Consider the following 20,301-nt stretch of genomic DNA (forward strand, 5'->3'; position numbering starts at 1 on the left):
TACCTAGGTGACCTTTGCCAAATCTCTTCCTTTCTTCCCGACTGTTTCCTCATCTGTGAAGTGATATTTGAACTTCATAGTTAGTGTCTAAGGTGTAGGGGCTCTTAATTTTTCTTCTTTTCATGGATCCTTTCAACAATTTAGTGAAGTCTATGGATCTCAGGATACTGTTTTTAAAAACATAAAGTAAAATCCTCAGGAAAAATACAAAGGAAACTGGTTAAACTATAATAGAATATTATTAGAACTATAATAAAATATAAAGCTTTTTACCAAAAGCTTTTGCAAAGGCAAGTTCATGGACAACTAGGTTAAGTACTCTTGCCCTTAAGATCATATCCAACTCTAGTATTTTGTTATTTCTATGCATGAACCTTGTCTTTGATCCTCTATCTCCCCTCTGCCCCTAGTCACCATTATCCATAATGCCTTGGAAGCTGGGTGAGAGTAGCAAAGGAAAGAAAGCCTGAGACATTGTCACAAAGAACTGTTTCTGTCTGGATTGTTACTATGGGTGGACCCTCTCATTCATTAGATGTATCAAGTAGATAAATAGATGCAATTGAAAGCTATTTCCCCTGGTTAAGCACCTTTTTTTCATCCTACACTCTCTCTTTGCTAGAGGCAAGGAGGAAAAAGGAAAGGACTTCATCAGGGAATTAAAACATTTTTGGCTTTACAAGCATTTGTCAACAGGTCATCTGAGCCTTCTTTTGGAGGGGTTCAGTTTGCCATGAGGAAACTAAGTCACAGAAATTTTAATTCAACCAATCAACTATTATGAAGACCTGTACAAGTTTCTTTTAGGTGATCTCAGAGAGGGAGATAAAATAGAAAAAATAGTTTATCTGGCTTCTAGCTAAACTACTTTGATGATGGGGATCTCCCTACCTCAGAGCACCAGTACCAGTTCCAACTGCTAAAAAGATTTGGCTTCTATTGACTTACTTCTTCAGAGTCTGTGCATTTCTGTAGAGTATGGTTCCAGCACACCTTATCCAACTTGACCTTATATTCAATTCCTTCATGATACTCTACATTCCAAATAAAATCAGTCACTTATTCTCATCTACCTTCTCCACATTCCATAACTTTACTCATAGGCATCTCTCATGAAATAGATTTCCCCTCCCTTTTACCATCTCTCTTTTCCTCTCTCCCCTTTCTCTTCCCTTCTCTCTCTCCTCTTTCCCCCTCTACCTTCCTTTTTCTTCTTCTCTATCCACCTTTCTCTCTTCTTCTCCCCATCCCATATTCTCTCTGTCATCTATCTCCTAGCCTCATATGCACTGATTGAACTGACTGAGAAGCAAACCTGGCAAAATGGATAGAGGGCTGACCTTGGAGTCAGGGAGATCCTGGTAAAAATCCTATGAAATCATAGACTTTCACTCCCCGCAAAATGAAATAAAATATATGTTTCTGTGCTAGGTGCTGGTATAAGACTAGGTACAACACAGACTCTATTGTATAGTTTCCAATATACACAAATTACTATGATATAAGACAGTGTGATATTAGTATGAAGGTGAGGTCCAGCTAAAATGCTATGAGAAACTGAAAGAAAGGTTGCTTTTGCCAGAGCATTTGAGTTAAGACTTCTCTCCCAGTCTTCCCCTTTGAAAGCTAAGAGCAGCTTGTGAACTCTTGGAATAAAGAAAGTCTCTGTGGGAAAACATTTCAATGATTAGTGTTTCAAAACTAATGCTAACACATCATTTTCTTTTTTAAAATTGTTTTTATTGATGTATTTTAAAAGTTACCTTGATTTTTAAATATATTTCTTTCCCTTGGGGGAACTATATGAGGACTGGACCTGTGATTTCATTGACATATAGAACTCTCAAGTGAGTAAACTCTTCTTACCCCTGCATATTATAGATACTAGAAAGTTATTTAGTCCCCAAAGGGTAAACAACTCAGGTAGAATCACAGAGCCAATATATGAGAGGCAGGACTTGAACCTGAATCTTCCTGGCTTAGAGAACTGTTCTCTGACAATTCTACCATGCTGACTACTAAAATGAGAGGGAGAAAAAGTGGTTCAACAAATCTAACCAAAATCTTGACCAAGTCTGAAGGTTTATACAATGCTCTATACCTATAATTCCCCATCCTGCAAAGCAGGAATTAGTATATCTTTACATAAGCTGAAGCTTGCTTAGGGATCTTACAGTTTGACTATATATCCATATATTAAGAAGTTCTCAAAAATGGTCCACCTCTCCAAATAGAGTCAAGATCAAAATCTGAACTTTTCTGTGCTCATTTATAAAGGAGAACTCAGTTATTCAAATATTGGAAAGCATCTGGTTCAAATTCATAGTTCATCTGGCCCAAGATTCTGACAGAACGCTCTATGATGAGATCACTAAAGAACCATTTATGGAACAACAGGGTTGCTTTCATCTATAGGCACACCTCAGTATTAAGTGTGTTTCTCAAATTCTGAATTCCCATCAATTACATGAACCCATTTGAATTAATAAGCACAGTTTTTTAAAGTGCATTTTTTCTTTTTCAACATTGAAATATGTTCAATGCTTTCATTTAGTGCTAAAGTTCTGTCCTCAGAGGATCACCAAAAGGAAAATGGGAGGACACACTGGTAGGCTTGAGTTGTAACATTGAAACCAAGGAATTATAGAGACTTAAGAATAAAGGAGGCCATTAAGGAAAAGGGTGATTTAAAAAGCACATGGACTGGGCACCAACTGAGAAAGGGGGATAATCAATGTATAGTCCATCTCCATTAGTATCCTTGCATTATTCAGGGAATTTCAGGAAGAATGTCTAGTACATTCCCTAGTACATTGTGTGGACCACCATGTTGAATTTATGAGAGGACATTGATGAGAATTTTGCAAGATGAGGAGGCATGGATGGGTTATGATCTCTTTCACTAAAGGGAATATCCACACCAATGAGATCACTGATCTGTTGGCACATTGGAGTATAAAATTAGAATATGAGAAGCAACATAGAATAGAAGAAGGAATATAAAACTTGAAACTAAGTGGATATGGATTTAAATTCTAATTCTTATTGTGCTTATTGGTTATCTGAGCCTAGGCAGGGAATTTAATCACTCAGCCTCAGTATGCTTGTCTATAAAAAGGGGATAATAATACTTTTAAGACTCACTTCAGAGGGCTGTTATGAGCCTTAAATAAGATAATGCTTGCAAAGCTCTTAGCAAACCTTAAAGTACTCAATAAATGTCAGGTTATTATTATTGCTTAACACCTTTAAACCTCAGTTTACACATATTTTAAAAGGTGATAATACTTGTATTATTTATCTTAATAGGAGTATTTTGAAGTAATCACTTTGGACTTTAATCTTAATGCATTATAGAAATATGAGCTATAATGAGACTTATTTCAGAGACATTGGCTGGATACTGAGGATATACACATTTATGTGTGAAATAACTCAGAAAGTTAAATTCTGTTCTAGTTCTCTTTTACCTGCTCTACTTCATGCACTGGTGTCCAGGATAAAGCTGAGTATTCTGGGTTTTGGAGGAATAAACCTGTTTCAGAAAGTGCTTGTGGGTAGATTTGGCACTGTAAGAGCTGGCTGCTTCTGTTGCCTCCCTCCTGGTATAAAACTGGCACTCAATGAATAGTCAGCTGGGCTCCCTCTCTATGGTGGATGCCACACGACCAGTTTTTCACACTCTTTAGGAATGAATAGCCAAGAAGGGCTGCGTTTCACATACAGTTTTCAAAAGAAGAGACTAAAATGCAGCATCAAAGCAAACTTCTAGATGTGGGAGAAGCTAAAAGTTGCAGCTGCTGTTTTGCATTTAGGCATTCTCTTGTGAGGTCAAGAGACCAGGAAACAGAGAATTTCAATCTTCTCTTCTTCTGTGGTTACAAATGACTCGTGGAAACTCCTTGAATGGAATCCCTTGTGGAGAGGGTCAGAGGAGAAATTAGGCCAGAAACCTGTTGTAGTAAAGGAGAATTTAGTTGAATTTTCCCTTCCTTTTTTGATAAGCAATTACCTTGAAAGAGAGGAGAGAGAAGGATTATGAAATTGTTATGTCTAAGGAACTCAAAAAGAAGCAGAGAAGGACCACCAAGGTGCTTAAAACTGGCAGAGCCTATGTGTTTCCATAAAGTGGAAGCATTTTAGTAACCATTTGTTTAGTTCTTGAACAAATTGGTCTTTAGAGAGGGTAGTGGAAATAAATGGAAACCTCTTTAAGTCAGAGCTAATGACAGGAACCTTTCAGTAAATTAATGAGCAATGACTGTCAAGATCTATCGACTGTCTATCAAACTGAAAAGCCAGGATGCTTAGAGTGGGCACGGAAGCCCTGAATAAAAGATGACCTTGTTTAAGATAAAGTGGAAATATGCTTCTGCTGTAGACAAGGCCAGGGCTTTTCAGGACCTTGGACAGTTGTAGAATGGAACAGAGAAGCACAGTAACACAAATTGGGGCATTTTTCCTGCTTTTGCAGACTCACCTTCAAGTTTGACTCTCAATTTCACCCTCTTCTTTTGAAACTTGAGTGTATTCCCTTCACCTCATGCCTATGGGCATACAAACATACATAATATATTATATATGCCTATCTAGGTATGCATGCATGTGTGAACATTAAGATATATATGTGTATAAAACCAAATATATGGAGAGAGAGAGAGAGAGAGAGAGAGAGAGAGAGAGAGAGAGAGAGAGAGAGAGAGAGAGAGAGAGAGAGAGAGAGAGAGAGAGAGAGAAAGAAAGAACTGAGCCAGGGATCAGAAAGAACTGAGTTCAAATCTGGCTTCTGATACTTCTGATACAGAGGTCACAACCTCTGTTTGCCTTAATCCATTGGAGAAGAAAATTACAACCATGTCATGCCAATGGATGTATAAACATACATAATATATTATATATGCCTATCTAGGTATGCAAGCATGTATGTACATTAATATATATATATATGTATATAAAACCAAATATATGTATATATATAGAGAGAGAGAGAAAGAGAAAGAACTGAGCCAGGGATCAGAAAGAACTGAGTTCAAATCTGAACTTTATCCTCAGATCCTGGCTTAGTGTCCTGGAAATAATAGACACTTAATAAATGTCTGTTGTATTAAAATGAATTGTTCCAGGCCATTCAATAAATCAGTGGAAGAGGTAGGCACTACAACTCAGGACTCCTTTCCATTCCCTTTATAATATGTACTGCATCACTTTTTCCTTCTATACAGAGTAAACTCTCATTAAATATTTGTTAACCAGGAAATGGCCAGCCAGATTCTACATGAATGCCTCCAGGCACAGGAAAATCATTTCCCAAAGCAGCCCCTTCCACTTTTGGATGGCTCTAATTACTCAAAATTTTTTTCTATTATCAGCCTGAAATCTACCTCTTTGTAGCTTATACCCATTGTTCTCATTCCTGTCCTTAAGGGTCAAGCAAGACATGTCCATCTCCTCTTCCACATGACAGAATTTCATATACTTGAAGACTGTTATTATATCCCATCCTTATATCTTTCCTTCTCTAGGCTAACCAAACTTTATTGCTTTAACCAATCCTTTAATGGAATAGTCTCCAATCCCTTCAATATTTTGAACATCCTCTTTTGAATAGGTTCCACTTTGTAATGACCTCTCAAAATGTAAATACAACATTCTAGATAGATTCTGACAAAAACAAAGGACAACAGTCTATAGTCTCTCTCATTCTGAACAACTTGCCTCTATTTATATAATGTCTTAAGACCAAATTAGCTTCCCTGTCAAACTACTGACATATTAAGATTGAAGTCAAATAGAACCCCCAGATCTTAAAAAAAAAACTCTTACCTTCCATTTTAGAATCAATACTGTGTTTTGATTCCAAGCAGAAAAGTAGCAAGGGCTAAGAAGTGGGGGTTAAGTGACTTGTCCAGGGTCACACAGCTAGGAAGTGTCTGAGACCCAAGTTGAACCAAAGACTTCACATCTCTAGGCCTGGTTTCAACCTACTGAGCCACCTAGTTCCCCCACTCAGATCTTTTTTTATAAGACCTTTTCTCTGTCTACAAATCACTATCCTATCCTGTGTAGCTGATTTTTAAAATATAAATATAGAGTTAAATTGTAACAGGGATTGAATGAAGGAAAATTTACACTTCTTGGCATGCTGCACAGCAAGGATTAGACCATGTGTAGGCACTACATTTCCCATGATGCCCTCCCTAGGCATTAAGATGATCTGGTCTGATCTGATTGTGGAGGAGCTGAGACTCTAATTTGCAATAAGATACTGTGTTGACAGCACAGAGGATCTCCTCAGATAGAGGAACAAGGAGAATGAATAAATAGAATCTGAACCATATGTTGGAGATGGCAGTGGTACCTGAGTCATGTCACCAAGCACAAGTGATATTGTTGATGGATTGGACAAGTAGGTCACTAGCTGAATATAAGTAGGATGTGAACCACCAGAGCTATGGAACTGCCAGGGTATACTAGTGCTATGAAGAGGCTGTGGAGAGCTGCAGCCGGGGGTGGAGTGTGGATCACGAGCTCTGAACAGAGGGTGGCTGATGGCAAGTGGGAACAGATGATCAACTAGATCCTGACTCATGAGGTCTGCAGCTGGCCTCTGGGTAGGAGTGTCTCAGGCTTCAGTGGCTTTGCCCTGTTTTCCTCAGTATGCAGGTGGGTCTCTGGAGGGGTGCGGGGGAAGATGCTTTTCTAGATTGTGCTGGGCTAAAGTGGAGTAGGAGGACACTCCTTTGAGGAATGAGTGCTGGGAATGTTTCTACTGTTTTATGTTTTAATTTCTATTCCAATTACAAACTCTTTAAAAGATTCTGATTATACTATGTTGTTCACCTAGATTTTGTTAGTCAAGTAATAATTGGGTACTTAGATCCAGGTTCAATTTTAGAAGTTCCCAGTCTCTGGGTGGGAGCACACCAAAGAAAAGTGATTTATCATCAAATTCTTCCAATAGATATGAACCTAAATCGTCAAAGTGTAGTCTCGCAGTGTGACACATTTATATTCTGATGCTTCAGTGGACTTGTGGTCTTATTGATATACTCTTTCCCTTCAATATATGCAGATTACAACCAATACATATCTTATCTAGTGATTTTTGTCTATTTTTCTTGGAGGTCTTGATTGAAATCTTTCTTAAAAATAAATTTTATTGATATCTTTTGATTTTATATGATCTAAATTTCTCCACTTATCTCTTCTTATTCCCCTTGGCCATCCATTGTAACTAAGAAATTTTCAAAGAAAAAAAGGAGAAAAAAGAGCAAGACTAATTAATGCATTAGGGGAAAAATCATCTGACAACATATGCTATGTTTCATACCCATTAACCTAACACTTCTGCAAAAGAGTGAGGGAAGTTTCATCTTATATTTCTTCTTTGGGGCCAAGACTTGTTCTTTTAAATTTTGTAACATTCATTTTTAATTTTTTGTGGTTGTTTCCATTTACATTATTGTAATCATTATGCATATTATTTTCTTGGCTCTGTCTACCTCATTTTGTATCAGTTCAGGTAAGTTTTTCATGCTTCTCTGAATATATTATATACATTCTTATAATACAGTAATATTCTATCATATTAATATACTACAATTTGTTTAGCTATATCCCATTTATTAGGCAGGTACTTTCTTTCCACTTCTTTATAGTTACCACAAAATTTGTCTTTATAGACAAACACAAAAAGTGCTGGTATAAAGATTTTGTTGAGTATAGAACATTTCTTTTTTATCAGTAGCATCCTTAGTGTAGCAGTGAAGTTCCTGGTCAAAGGGTTTTAGGCACTGTTTTTGTAATTCTGAAATGCTTTCCTGAAAGGTTGTGTTAATCCACAGCCTGCTCCCCCAACATTATCTTAGTGTATATCTTTCCACAACCCCTCCAATATTGACTATTCTCATCCTTTGTCATCTTTGCCAAGTTGCAATGTGTGAAGTGAACTCTCAGGGTTGTTTTGATTTGAATTTCTCGTTACTAACTTTCTTTCATATGATTAATAATTTGCCATTCTTTTGAGAACTATTTGTTCATATCCTTTTGACAACTTGTTTATCAGGAATTGGCTTTTGGTCTTTTTTATTGTTTATATGACTTTCAAATAATTACATGAAAAATTTGAAATAAGGATCTTCCTTTCCACTTGACCACTTCTCTTAACCTAGATATATTAATTTTGTTTTCTAAAAGCATTTCAATTTGATGCAGTTAAAATAACCTATTTTTATCTTTTGAAATTGCCTCTATCCCTTCTTTGATTAAGAATTCATCTTCTGGGGACAGATAAGTGACTCAGTGGATTGAGAATCAGGTCTAGAGATGAGAGGGTTAGGATTCAAGTCTAACCTTAGATACTCCCCAGCTGTGTCACCCTGGGCATGTCACTTAATCTCAGTAATTAGCCCTTATTGCTCTTTTATTTTAGAACAAATAAGACAGATGGTAAGGCTTGAAAAAAAGAATTCATCTTCTACCTATAGCTAGGAAAGGTGTGTTGCCTAATTCTTTCTAACGCTTTGACGGTATGAGCTTTAATACTCAGGTCACATATATTTTTGGAATTTGTTCATGGATATAGTTTAAGTTGTTGGTCTAAGCCTAATTTCTGCCAGATTGCTTTCTAGTTTTCCAAGAAACTCTTATGAAACAGAGTTTTATTTTCTAAGTAATTTTTCTATAGGTATTTCTTTTCCATATGTGAAAAAAACAATTCTACCATCTTCTTTGTTTGCTTCTCGAAGAAAGAACCCTGAGTTATCCTATTTATTTAACATTTAATTTTTATTTTATTTTTTCTAAATTACACATAAACATGTTTGTCACTCTTTTTTAAAAAATTGAATTCCAAATTCTTTCCCTCTTTCCTTTCCCCTCCTCCTCCTTGAGAAGGCAAGCAATTTGATGTAGATTTGTGCATGTTCAGTCATGCAAAACATTCCCATATTATCCATATTGAAAAAGAAAATAAAACCAAGGTTAATAAAGAAAGTGAAAAAAGGATACTTTAATCTGTATTCAGACTCTATCCATTCTTTCTCTGGAGATGGATAGCATTTTTATCATGCATCCTTTGGAAATGTCTTGGATTATTGTTTTGCTGAGAATAGCTGTCACTCATAGTTGAGCATTTTCCAATATTGCTGTTAATGAGCATATTTTTCTCCCAGTTCTGCTTATTTTACTTTGTATCAGTTCATGTACATCTTCCTTGGTTTTTCTGAAAGCATTCTGCTCATAATTTTTTCATAGTATCTTAGTATTTCATCACAATCATAACCACAAGTTGTTTAGCCATTCCAAATAATGGAAATCCCCTCAATTTCCAATTCTATACCACTACAAAAAGAGCTGCTATAAATATTTTTATACAAATAGGTCCTTTCCCCTTTTCTTTGACCTCTATGGAGTAAAAATCTAGTAGTGCCACTGCTGGGTCAAAGAGTAGTCAATTTTATATCCCTTTGGACATAGATACAAGTTTGAGTCATCCTATTCAGAGAAACTGATAGTTTGAAAGATTTATCGAGATTTCTCTTAAATATAAAAATTTTATATAAAATTGGCCATTTTGTCTCAGAGCTCTTATATTTTAAAGAATTATGAAGCTCTCTTCTTTTTTGAATTAATTTATTTAGTCAATTTAGAACATTATTCCTTGGTTACAAGAATCACATTATTTGCCTCCCTCCCCTCCTCCCACCCTTCCCGCAGCTGACACGCAATTTCGTTGGGTATTATATGTGTCCTTGACCAGAACCTATTTCCATGTTGTTGGTGTTTGCATCAGGATGTTCATTTAGAGTCTACATCCCCACCCATATCCCCTAAACCCATGTATTCAAGCAGTTGTTTTTCTTCTGTGTTTCTACTCCCACAGTTTTCCCTCTGAATGTGGATAATGTTTTTCTCGTAGATTCCTCCAAGTTGTTCAGGATCACTGCATTGTCACTAATGGAGAAGTCCATTACATTTTATTGTACCACAGTGTATCGGACTCTGTACAATGTTCTGGTTCTGTTCCTTTTGCTCTGTGTCAATTCCTGGAGGTTATTCCAGTTCCTATGGAATTACTCCAATTTATTATTCCTTTGAGCACAATAGTATTCCATCACCAACAGATACCACAATTTGTTCAGCCATTCCCCAATTGAAGGACAGCCCCTCATTTTCCAATTTTTTTTGCCACCACAAAAAGCATAGCTATGAATATTCTTGTACATGTCTTTTTTCCTTATTATCTCTTTGGGGTACATACCCAGCAGTGCTATGGCTGGATCAAAGGGCAGACAGTTTTTTAGATCCCTTTGGGCATAGTTCCAAATTGCCTTCCAGAATGGTTGGATCAATTTACAACTCCACCAGCAATGAATTAATATCCCGACTTTGCCACACCCCTTCCATCTTTCATTACTTTCCATTGCTGTCATGTTAGCCAGTCTGCTAGGTGTGAGGTGATACCTCAGAGTTGTTTTGATTTGCATTTCTCTGATTATAAGAGATTTTGAACACTTTTTCATGTGCTTATTAATAGTTTTGATTTCTTTAACTGAAAATTGCCTATTCATGTCTCTTGCCCATTTATCAATTGGAGAATGGCTTGATTTTTTGTACAATTGGTTTAGCTCTTTATAAATTTGAGTAATTAGATCTTTGTCAGAGGTTTTTGTTATGAAGATTATTTCCCAATTTGTTGCTTCACTTCCAATTTTGGTTGCATTGGTTTTGCTTGTACAAAAACTGAAGCTCTCTTGTTAATGAATAAATTTGGTAATTAATTGACTTTATAAATCCAAATAACTTGGGATAAAGACAAGATGAAGATGGAAATCATTGTATTTGCATTTTCCCCTGAAGTTCCATGATCACAAATCCCAGACATATCATGTCATTGTTAGAGTTTTGACTATTATAATATCTTTGTTTTTTCTTCAAAATATCTGATTTCATCCAATTGTCTACAATCCTTGGTACCAAAGTATTTGTAATTGAAATTTTAAAAGTTAAAATCGAGAATATGGATAGATATTGATGCTATTATGCTTTGAATCTTTCTTCATGAGGTTGTTTTGAGGAGAAAATTGTATAATTCATGTAAGGAGCTGTGAAATGTCAACTATTATAATTATTACTCAGTGTCACTCCTGTAAGATATATGGACAACCAACTGTTTTGCATCACCTGTTATTAAAGTAACCCAGTGATAAGCTAATAAGAAGACTACTTTTTGATCACATGATTAATTTCTACCAGTCCATTATAGTTTCCTCAATTGGCTGAATGTATGCATTGTGTGCAAATGATAGAGATAACACGTAAATGTTGTTATTTCAATCTTTCCTTGTATATCAGAGTTCCTAGTCTTCCCATCATCCTAATCCCCAGCTTCTTATGTATTCCACCTGATCAACATTTTCCCTAAAATATGGTTTCCATACTCTAGTTGTTGTCTGAGTAGAGCAGTATATAATTGGAAGGAGAAGAATGTAATATGTAAACTGAATTTCCTTAGCAGCTCTCTGATTTCTTTGGAGGCTAGTTGATTATTTTTCAAACTACATGCCCTGGATTACTAATTTCATATACAGCTCCTATTCATGTGTGTGCTTTTCCCAGAAATCCTGGTGGAAAGAGATAAAACACCCAAGAAGGCTTAGTTTCTTGAGCCCAATGCAGCACTCCAAACAGTAGTCATGACAACTAGACTGCCCAAAGTAGACTTCAAGTTAGAGGAATATAGAAATAAGATGAAGCTGTCTACGTTGTCTGTTGAATGGAAGTTTGGTCAATGATATTGTGGGAGCTATACATTCTATTCAAGAGCACATTAACAATAATAGAAGAGACCTAAGATATGATTTATACAAAAAAGTGGATAATAAGAATATTAATTTGGATCTGGCAGTAAATGTCATGGAAAGAGTGTTGGAATGGGTAACACAAAACCTGGGTTCTGGCTTTTCCACCAACTCACCATGTTATATTGGGCTTAAGGAACTGGCTACATATCCGGACTTTAAATTTATACTATGATGGTTCACAAAGCAATAAAAAACCTTTTTCTTTTGTTGCCTGGGAGATCCCAAGTTGGGTCTTCTCTGCCTGGCTTATTTCCCAAGACACATGTTCCTGTTAATAGTCATTGGAAATTTAAGTCCCTGAACTTAAATGGAAGTTCCTGAACCTTCTAGGCACATTAACCAACCAAAAAAATATGACTTCATTTCCTTCAAAAAACAAACGGTTGGAATAGAAAGATCTCTATATTCAGAGTATAGGAGACTGAGGTCACATATCTGCTTTGTCACTTACTATCTCTATTGTCTTGGGCAACTTCTGTGGTCCTGAATTTTCTCATCTGTAAATTGAAAGGGTTAGATAACTCCTATGATTCCTCCCAGTTCTAAATCTAATGCTATGGACCTCAGGTCCCTTCTATCCCTAACATTCTAAGATTGTAGGGATTTCATCAGAGATATACAGTTACCTATACTCAATAGTTAACCATAACCACATTCATAATAATGTACATATCCATATAATTACACTTGCATATGCTCATTTCCCCTCCTTTTCAGAGAAGCATTAATATGTAAATAGTAGGACATAGTTGGGGAGTTAAGGAGATAAAAGGGTAATCCTCTCCCAGATGATTAAGAATTGGTCACATTTACTGACCAAAGTGGATGACTAGAAAGACCAATGCAAATGATCATAGATCACTAGGCTCCCAATCAAAAAGAAGTTAAGGTAAATAAAATGTAATCTGAGTAAAAAGTTAGATTTTAGAGAAAATTCTACCTCTTCCTTGAAGACAGAGAACATGACATCAAAGTCAGCTATGTAGAGACAGCTAAAAGAAACTGTGCTGAAATGAGAATTATCTGGAGTTGAGATTTTGCTTTTTGTTTCCTAACTGGTAGGTAGTCTGCTATAGTTGAGGATATGGACATTTTTGGCTTATGGCTGTGTCCTGGGTTTGTAAGGACATTTAACTCTGCAAATCTTAGTTAAACAATGTTCCAAAGTCTCATGGACTAAAGAGGAAATGTTACACTTGGTTTCCTTGGTGGGGCTGGGACTTTTACTTTATACCTTGTATGGCTAGCCTCACATCATATGTGTGCATATTGAAATCCCTTGAAATTAAATCACATTTCTGGACCCCACTTCCAAATCTGTTGAGGCCTTTCTCTTACCCAAGTTATTGACAAACTTCTAAGCACAGTAAATGACTTTGGGAATTATTGAAATAAAGCTTTTTAAGATTAGTCATGAGAATTCACAAAACAGTTCTAAGCACCTTACAGTTGCTTTATGGGGGGGGGGGAATCTGGAGAATATACAATCTCTTATGGACTTTTTCCCAAAACATATTTTGACTTAGTCATCAAAATATGAAACTAATCTAATCATTTAACTAGCAGGTATGAAGAGTGAATCAAACTTTCTTTGTCTATCAATCAGCAACTTTTAAATTAATCAATAAAAACTTAAACACCCCTATTTAACACTAAGTAAGAGAGTTTGCAAGTCACTTATTAGAGTGGGTGACAACTCCAGAGGCCACTGCCTAACTCCCTTGGGCAGTGCTAGGCAAATTGAAAGTCTGCAATTGGTTCCCATAAAGTGGAGGAAGGGATAGGAAGTGATGTGGAAAAAAGGACTATAAAAAGGCCTGAACTTCTTGACCAAGGCATCTTCTTCGGCTTGCTTCTTCAGCTTGGACCTTTGGCTTGGATCTTCTCCTTGGGACTGTTCCTGGGACTTCACTTTTTGGACTTCTTCTTGGATCCTGCATCAGTGAACTGGGGGAGTAGCTGGCCTTCCTTTCCTGGAGAAGGGTGAATTGACAGAATCCTTGCTGAAGACACCACTGGACTTCTGATTGAGGATTATCAGAAAATCCACATGGGGACAAGGGACATGATGAAGCCCTGCTGGGTCTGAGCCCCACACTGGAGCAATGCTTAGGGTGATAGGCTACATAATTCTCTACCTTCTTCTTAACATTTTCCCACTTTCACTCTTTCCATCTCTTTGTAAATAAAGCTACTAAAAGTCATTTTAACTTAAGTTATAATATCTTTAAAACAGCAAACATAATATTACTTAAGAACTTTCATATTTAGCATAAAACCTAAAATTTTGAATTCTTACATAGGTAATAAACATTTATATAGCACCTACTACATGCTAGATACTTTACAAAAATTTTCATTTGATACTTACAACAACCCTGGGAGGTAGGTATTATTATTATCCCCTTTTTATAGTTAATAAAACTGAGGCAAACAGCAGTTAAGTGACTTGCTTGGGGTCACACAGCTAGTAATTGTCTAAGGCTGGATTTGAATTTAGGTATTCCTGACTCCAGGCCCACTCTTTATCTACTGTACCACCTAGCTGCTTAATTACAGCAGTCCATTAGATATTTGCCACCTACAGAAGCCCAGAATTGCCCTTGAGCTAACCAAGACACTTCAATTGGCTAGGACAAATTCCATCTTTGGATCATCTGGTGAGTTTTCCAGAAGTGGAAGGACCTGATCCAGTCAATGATGAAGGAGGACCATGATTGACTTTAGGGTTGAGGGACAGTGGTTGAGTGCTCTATCCAATGGCCAGGTGGTCACTGTTCCCAATTATCCTCTTCTTTTTTTCCTCCAGCTGTGTACACCTGGGTCTGTTGTTTCCTGGCTGCTTCTCCATTCAGGGCTCTTCTCTCCCCTCTCCTTAGCCATCATGGCCCCTTGTGAGAATATTTGTAGCAGGTGGGAAAGGCATTCCTCTTCTCTCTGTCAGTGATTCTGGGGCCACTGGAGAGCCTGTCATTTCCCCATACCTGCTGAGTTTGTTGATCTCCTAATGAGGTTTAATACTGTGGCTGAGTTTCAAACTCATGAGATCACATCATTCTGAGTGCTGGCTTGGTGCCTTTTTCTTCATCTATTCTATATAGACACCTTGGTAACAATATCTGTCCTGAAAAAGTTGACCAGTGCAGAGAAGGGCATATCTATTGGGCTACAGCTAGTTCCATGACCCTAGTCATGGTCATCTCAACAGGGCAAAGTAATTAGAGGACAGAACTAAAAATTGTACCTATCTGTTAACCCTTGGCTGAAATTTTAGGCTGGTTTGGTCAATAGGCAAGTGTGGTAGGATAATAATAATGTAACTCAATATAACAACAACACAGTATAGCATTACCAACAAATTATATAACAATAGTATAAACATAGTATAACATCAAAACGGTAATAAAAACAAAAGAAAAGTAACCACCCACAATAATCACCAATAACAACTATAGTACCAATAATTACTACTTCCACCAATCACTAACTGCCAACACTATCACAATAGTCATAAGGATATCTACCAACCACAGCATTCACCAACCATAACAAAACTGTGATGAAAAGCATGGAGAACGAGTCTTGGATTCAGTAAGATCTGAATTCAAGTCCTGCCTCTGACAATTACTGGCTACAAAGCTCTGGGCAAGTCACTTAACCTTTCAATGCCTCCAGCAGTGCTAAGACTATAAGGAACAGATGCCCTACTTCTCTACACTGTTATATAGTTGTTTCCTAACTGGGAGCTCCTTGCATCAATAAAATCACAGGTCTCCCCCACAAGTAAAACAAGATAAAATTGCTGTAGCAACTCACATTTATACAAGCACTTCAGTAGAAAGAGGTCTAGACTGAGCCAGTAGATCTAGCTACATAATAAGAATTTACATGATGCTTTAGGATTTGCAAAGCACTTTAAGTATATTATCCTAGTTGATCCTATAAAAATCCTGTGAAGTAGGCAGTTACTGTTGTTATTATTTCCATTTATAGAGGTGAAAACTGAAACACTGACAGGTTGTGAATTGCCCAAGGTCGTGTAGCCAACAAGTGTCTGAGATGGGATTTGAACCAAAGTGTTCCTGGGTACAAATGCAGAATTTTATGTACAATATCAGGTTGCTTACACAAGTAAACTGGATCAAACCACCTTTCTAAGCCCTTTGATAAGTAAGAAGTAACATACAAATGAAAGGAATGAATGTGAGTATATATTGAGTGCTGTATGTGTAAAAGGCACCATACTGTAAGAAGTGATGTGGAATAATGCCAAGGACATGGATGTTGAAGTAAAAAAAATCTGGGCTCAAATCCTAACTCAAAACTAACTCTCTGGGTAACCCTAGGAAATTCTCTTAACCTCTTTATTTTCAGGACTGTTTTAAGGAACATGTTTTGTACAATTTAAAATATTTGGCCTTAGTGGTTTGATAGAGAAAATATACACTTCACTATGGGCCCCCCTCTCTTTGCTACCATAATTATATGATGATTTGTATTGTACTAAGAGAGTGGATGTATCAGAGAGTCCTGTACTAGGTAGGATCAGGCGACTCAGTTTTGTCTTTAGCTTTTGGTTACAGTAAACAAAGTACTTCTTTTCTCTGTCAAATGAGGAAGTTAGACTAGATCAGTAGTCTCTAAGTGTCTGATTGTTCATTCCAATCAGTAAAACAAAAATGGAGAATGAATGGCAATATGTGTATATTTACTTATTTATAAATTACAGGCATGTGCCACTGCAACAATAATTTTGTACATTGTAAAACTTACATAAAATAGTCATCAAAAGATGAATAAAAATGCAATAATATTGTATACTATCAGCAATTGAAAGCCACTGGATTTTATTGAACCAAAGGATGATATGATCAGTCTTGCACTTTTGGAAAATCACTTTGGAAGCTGTGTGGAGGTTGAATTAGAGAGGAGAGAGACCAAGTAGGAAACTATTGCAGTAGTCCAGGCAAGATTTGATGTGAGCCTGAATTAGGAGGATGGTTATTTTTCTGAAGAAGCAGAAATGACATAATTTGGCGACTGATATGTGTTGTGAGGGTGAGGAAGGAGTTGAATATAACAGTAAGGTAGTAAACCTGTATGATTGAATGGATGGTGGAGCCCTTAATAGAAATCAGAAAGTTTGGAAAAGGATGGCTTTGGTGAGAGAGATAATGTAAGATCTTTGATGAAAATCACAACACATCCTTGTCTGTTCATCCTATGTCATTCACTCTACCCTACCTAAAACAAAAAAGAAAAAGGGCAATTCTACCAAGAAAGTGGATGTATCTTCCCATTCACTGACCCAGAGTTCAAAGCCTTTCTCTTTGAGGGGTGCCCACTGTAGCCACAAAGTAACCTAGATAGTAGGGATGGGTATTCTGGGTTGGGGATGTCCCCAAAGGTACCTGTTGTTATAAATCCTCAGGCATCACTTAGGTCCTAAGCTTTCCTGATAGACCAACTCTAACTCAGAAGTAGGAAGCTTAGGGTCTTGAATAGCACAAGGGGTGGAGAGAATAGGGAAGTATTATTGGATGCAGGGAAATGTCTTTTGAAGACAAGACCACATTGAGCTCTTTTAGGGAGAATGTAATACAATTGGTCTCCTGACAAATTTCTTTTTTATTTTATTTTCTTTATTTTTTTTCCAGTTACATGCAGAAATTTTTTGACAAAAGTTTCTGGCATTTTAGTATTCATATTTCCTCCATATTTCCCTTCTACCCACCCCACTCCGAGGTGATAAATAGCCTGATATAGGTTATGCTTGGACTTTCATGCAATACATGTTTCCATATTGCTCATGCCATGACAGAAGACATATCATACATTCAATAAAGCACTCCTGAAGGAAATAAAGTGGAAGATAGTGTGCTTTGATCTGTGCTCAGACTACAGCAGTTCCTTCTTTGGCTGTGGATAGCATTTTTCATTATGGGTCTCTTATGGCTATCTTGGGAATTTACTTTGCTGATAATAATCCTTCACAGTTGATCGTTGCATAATATTCTGTGACTATATACATGGCTCTGTTGACTTTACTTTCCATCAAGTTTTCCATCAAACTTTCCATAAGTTTTTCTGGATTTTCTGAACTCATTCTGTTCATCATTTCTTATGGTATAATAATATTCCTTATGACCATACACCACAACCTGTTCAGCCATTCCCCAAGTGATGGACAAACCCTCAATTTCCAATTCTTTGCCACTACAAAAAGAGCTGCTAAAATATTTTTGTACACCTTGAACCTTTCCCCTTATTATTGAACTCTTTGGGATATGGACCTAATAGTGGTATTGCCCATTTGAGCATAGTTCCATATTGCTTTCCAAAATGGTTGTACCAATCCATAGTTCTACCAACAGTGTATTAGTATCCCTATTTTCCTATATCCCTTCTAACATTTTTCATTCTCCTTTTATTATCATGTTAGCCAATCTGATATGTATGAGATTTTATGTCAGAGTTGTTTAATTGGCATTTCACTAATTAATAGTGATTTGGAACATTTTTTCATATGAGTATTGATAGTTTTAATTTCATCCTCTGAGAACTGCTTGTTATGTCCTTTGACCATTTTTCAATTGGTGAATGCTTTGTATTCTTATAAATTTGATCAATTTTCAATATATTTGAGAAATGAAGCCTTTATCAGACATTTGCTATAAATTCCCTATCCCCAAATTTGTTGTTTCCCTTCTAATGCTGGTTGCATTGGTTTTGTTTATACAGAACTTTTTTAAATTTAATGTTATCCATTTATTAATCAGTCAATGTTGATGCAAATTAGTCAACCTTCCAATTAGTATTTATTAAGTATCTATAAAATAACAGTAGTAATAGCTTGGATTTATATAGAATTTTAAGGTTTGCAAAAAACTTTATAAATATTTTCTCATTTTACCCTTAAAATGACTCTAAGAGGAAAAATGCTGTTGTAATTTCCATTTTACAATTAAATGATGTGAAGCTGAGAGAAGTTAAGTGACTGCCATGTATGGGGAAGGTGCAGATCAGGTCCGTGTGAAGGCATGGTGATTGAAAACAGTTGTAAGTGTGGAAGGACAGTTTAGCTGGATTGAAAAGTGTAGGAAGGGAAGTAATGTCCCATGATGCTACAAAGGTAGTTTGGATTCAGTTTGTGTAAGACACTAAAAATCTAAATGAAGAATTTATATTTTATCCTAGAGGTAATAGGAAGCCACTGGAGTTGATTGAGTAGAAGAGAAACATAGTCAGATCTATTTAAGGAACATTTCTTTGACTACTGTGTGAAGGATAGATTAGATTGGGAAGAAATTTGAGATAGGAAGACCAATTAGGAGGCTATTGCAATAATCTGGGTAAGAGGTGATGAGGCCCTGAACTAAGGTGGTAGCTATGTGAGTGGGGAAAAGAAGACTTGCTAGATCACTCATATATCCCTTTTTTTCAGTCAGACAATCTCCCCTGTCCCCCACCTCCTACTTCAGATTCCACTAGACTATATGATTTCTGCAGCCCTTTCTAGCTTTTAGGAAACATGAAATTATGAAAGTAGCTAACAATTTAAGATTTGTTCTCTTATCCCCAACTAGTCTGTGAACTCCCTAAGGTAGGGCCATGTCTTTTCCTTCTGCCTACCTTATAGCATAGTTGAGCATTGGTCTGGTGCATTGTGGGGAGTGGAGTGAGTACTTGGTCTAAGATAGACATACTGCTAAAAATATGTAAAAGTCAGACAAACGAAATGAAAACAATGGCGGCTACAGATCCTGGAGAGTAGGGGAAGTAGACTTCCCCTAGTTGCCCCTGCGAAGCAAGTATCTTAAAGTGAGCAGCCATGGCGAGGGCATAGGAATGGGGAGAGAGGGAGCAGCCACTGGGGAGGGCAGATAGCACCTCAAAGACTTTTCACTTCTGAACATCCTTCTACCCAAACCTCTCCACCTGTATCCTCTGCTACCCCCTTTTAAAAAAATACTCTTACTTTCTGTCTTAGTAACAACTCTAAGACAGACAGGCAAGGGTTAGGCAAATGGAGTTAAGTTACTTACCCAGGGTCACATAACTAGGAAGTATTGGAGACCAGATGTTTGCTACCTTCTTTGTTTCTCATTCTAACACCTCAAATGGAGGCATAAGGGAGGCTAAGGAGTGAATTCACTATGAGAAAATATATTGAGCTTGAGGAGGAGGTGGAAAGGAAGAAGTAAGGAGCTAAGCATGAAAGAAGTGACTCGCTGGCCTTGGACATTCATGTCTCTCAATCTAGGTGTTACCATGACATCACTGCAGAATATTGTAAAGCAAATTTGGCACCAGTTGCTGTCATCTCATGGGAATGGGAATATATTCTTTGATTTAGAAAGAAGGTTTATACAATCCTCCATACCATACAATTCCCCAACCTCTCCTTTACCCAGGAATACAGTGATGGAAAGAGGGA

General features: G+C 36.9%; 1 long non-coding RNA gene across 2 annotated transcripts in view; it reads left to right on the forward strand.

Annotated features, from left to right (window-relative positions):
• LOC103096893 (uncharacterized) overlaps positions 1 to 20,301 on the forward strand; it is a 151,068-nt gene that overhangs the window by 103,051 nt on the left and 27,716 nt on the right. The window contains exon 3 of one of the 2 annotated variants that reach the window (XR_008915414.1): positions 13,726 to 17,729. The exons of the other annotated variant lie outside the window; for it this stretch is intronic. This is a non-coding gene — a long non-coding RNA (uncharacterized LOC103096893). Of the gene's footprint in view, positions 1 to 13,725; positions 17,730 to 20,301 lie in introns of those variants that run through there. 2 annotated transcript variants of the gene reach the window in all.

This window comes from Monodelphis domestica, chromosome 1 (assembly GCF_027887165.1).
Source record: "Monodelphis domestica isolate mMonDom1 chromosome 1, mMonDom1.pri, whole genome shotgun sequence".
NCBI classification, from domain to species: Eukaryota; Metazoa; Chordata; class Mammalia; order Didelphimorphia; family Didelphidae; genus Monodelphis; species Monodelphis domestica.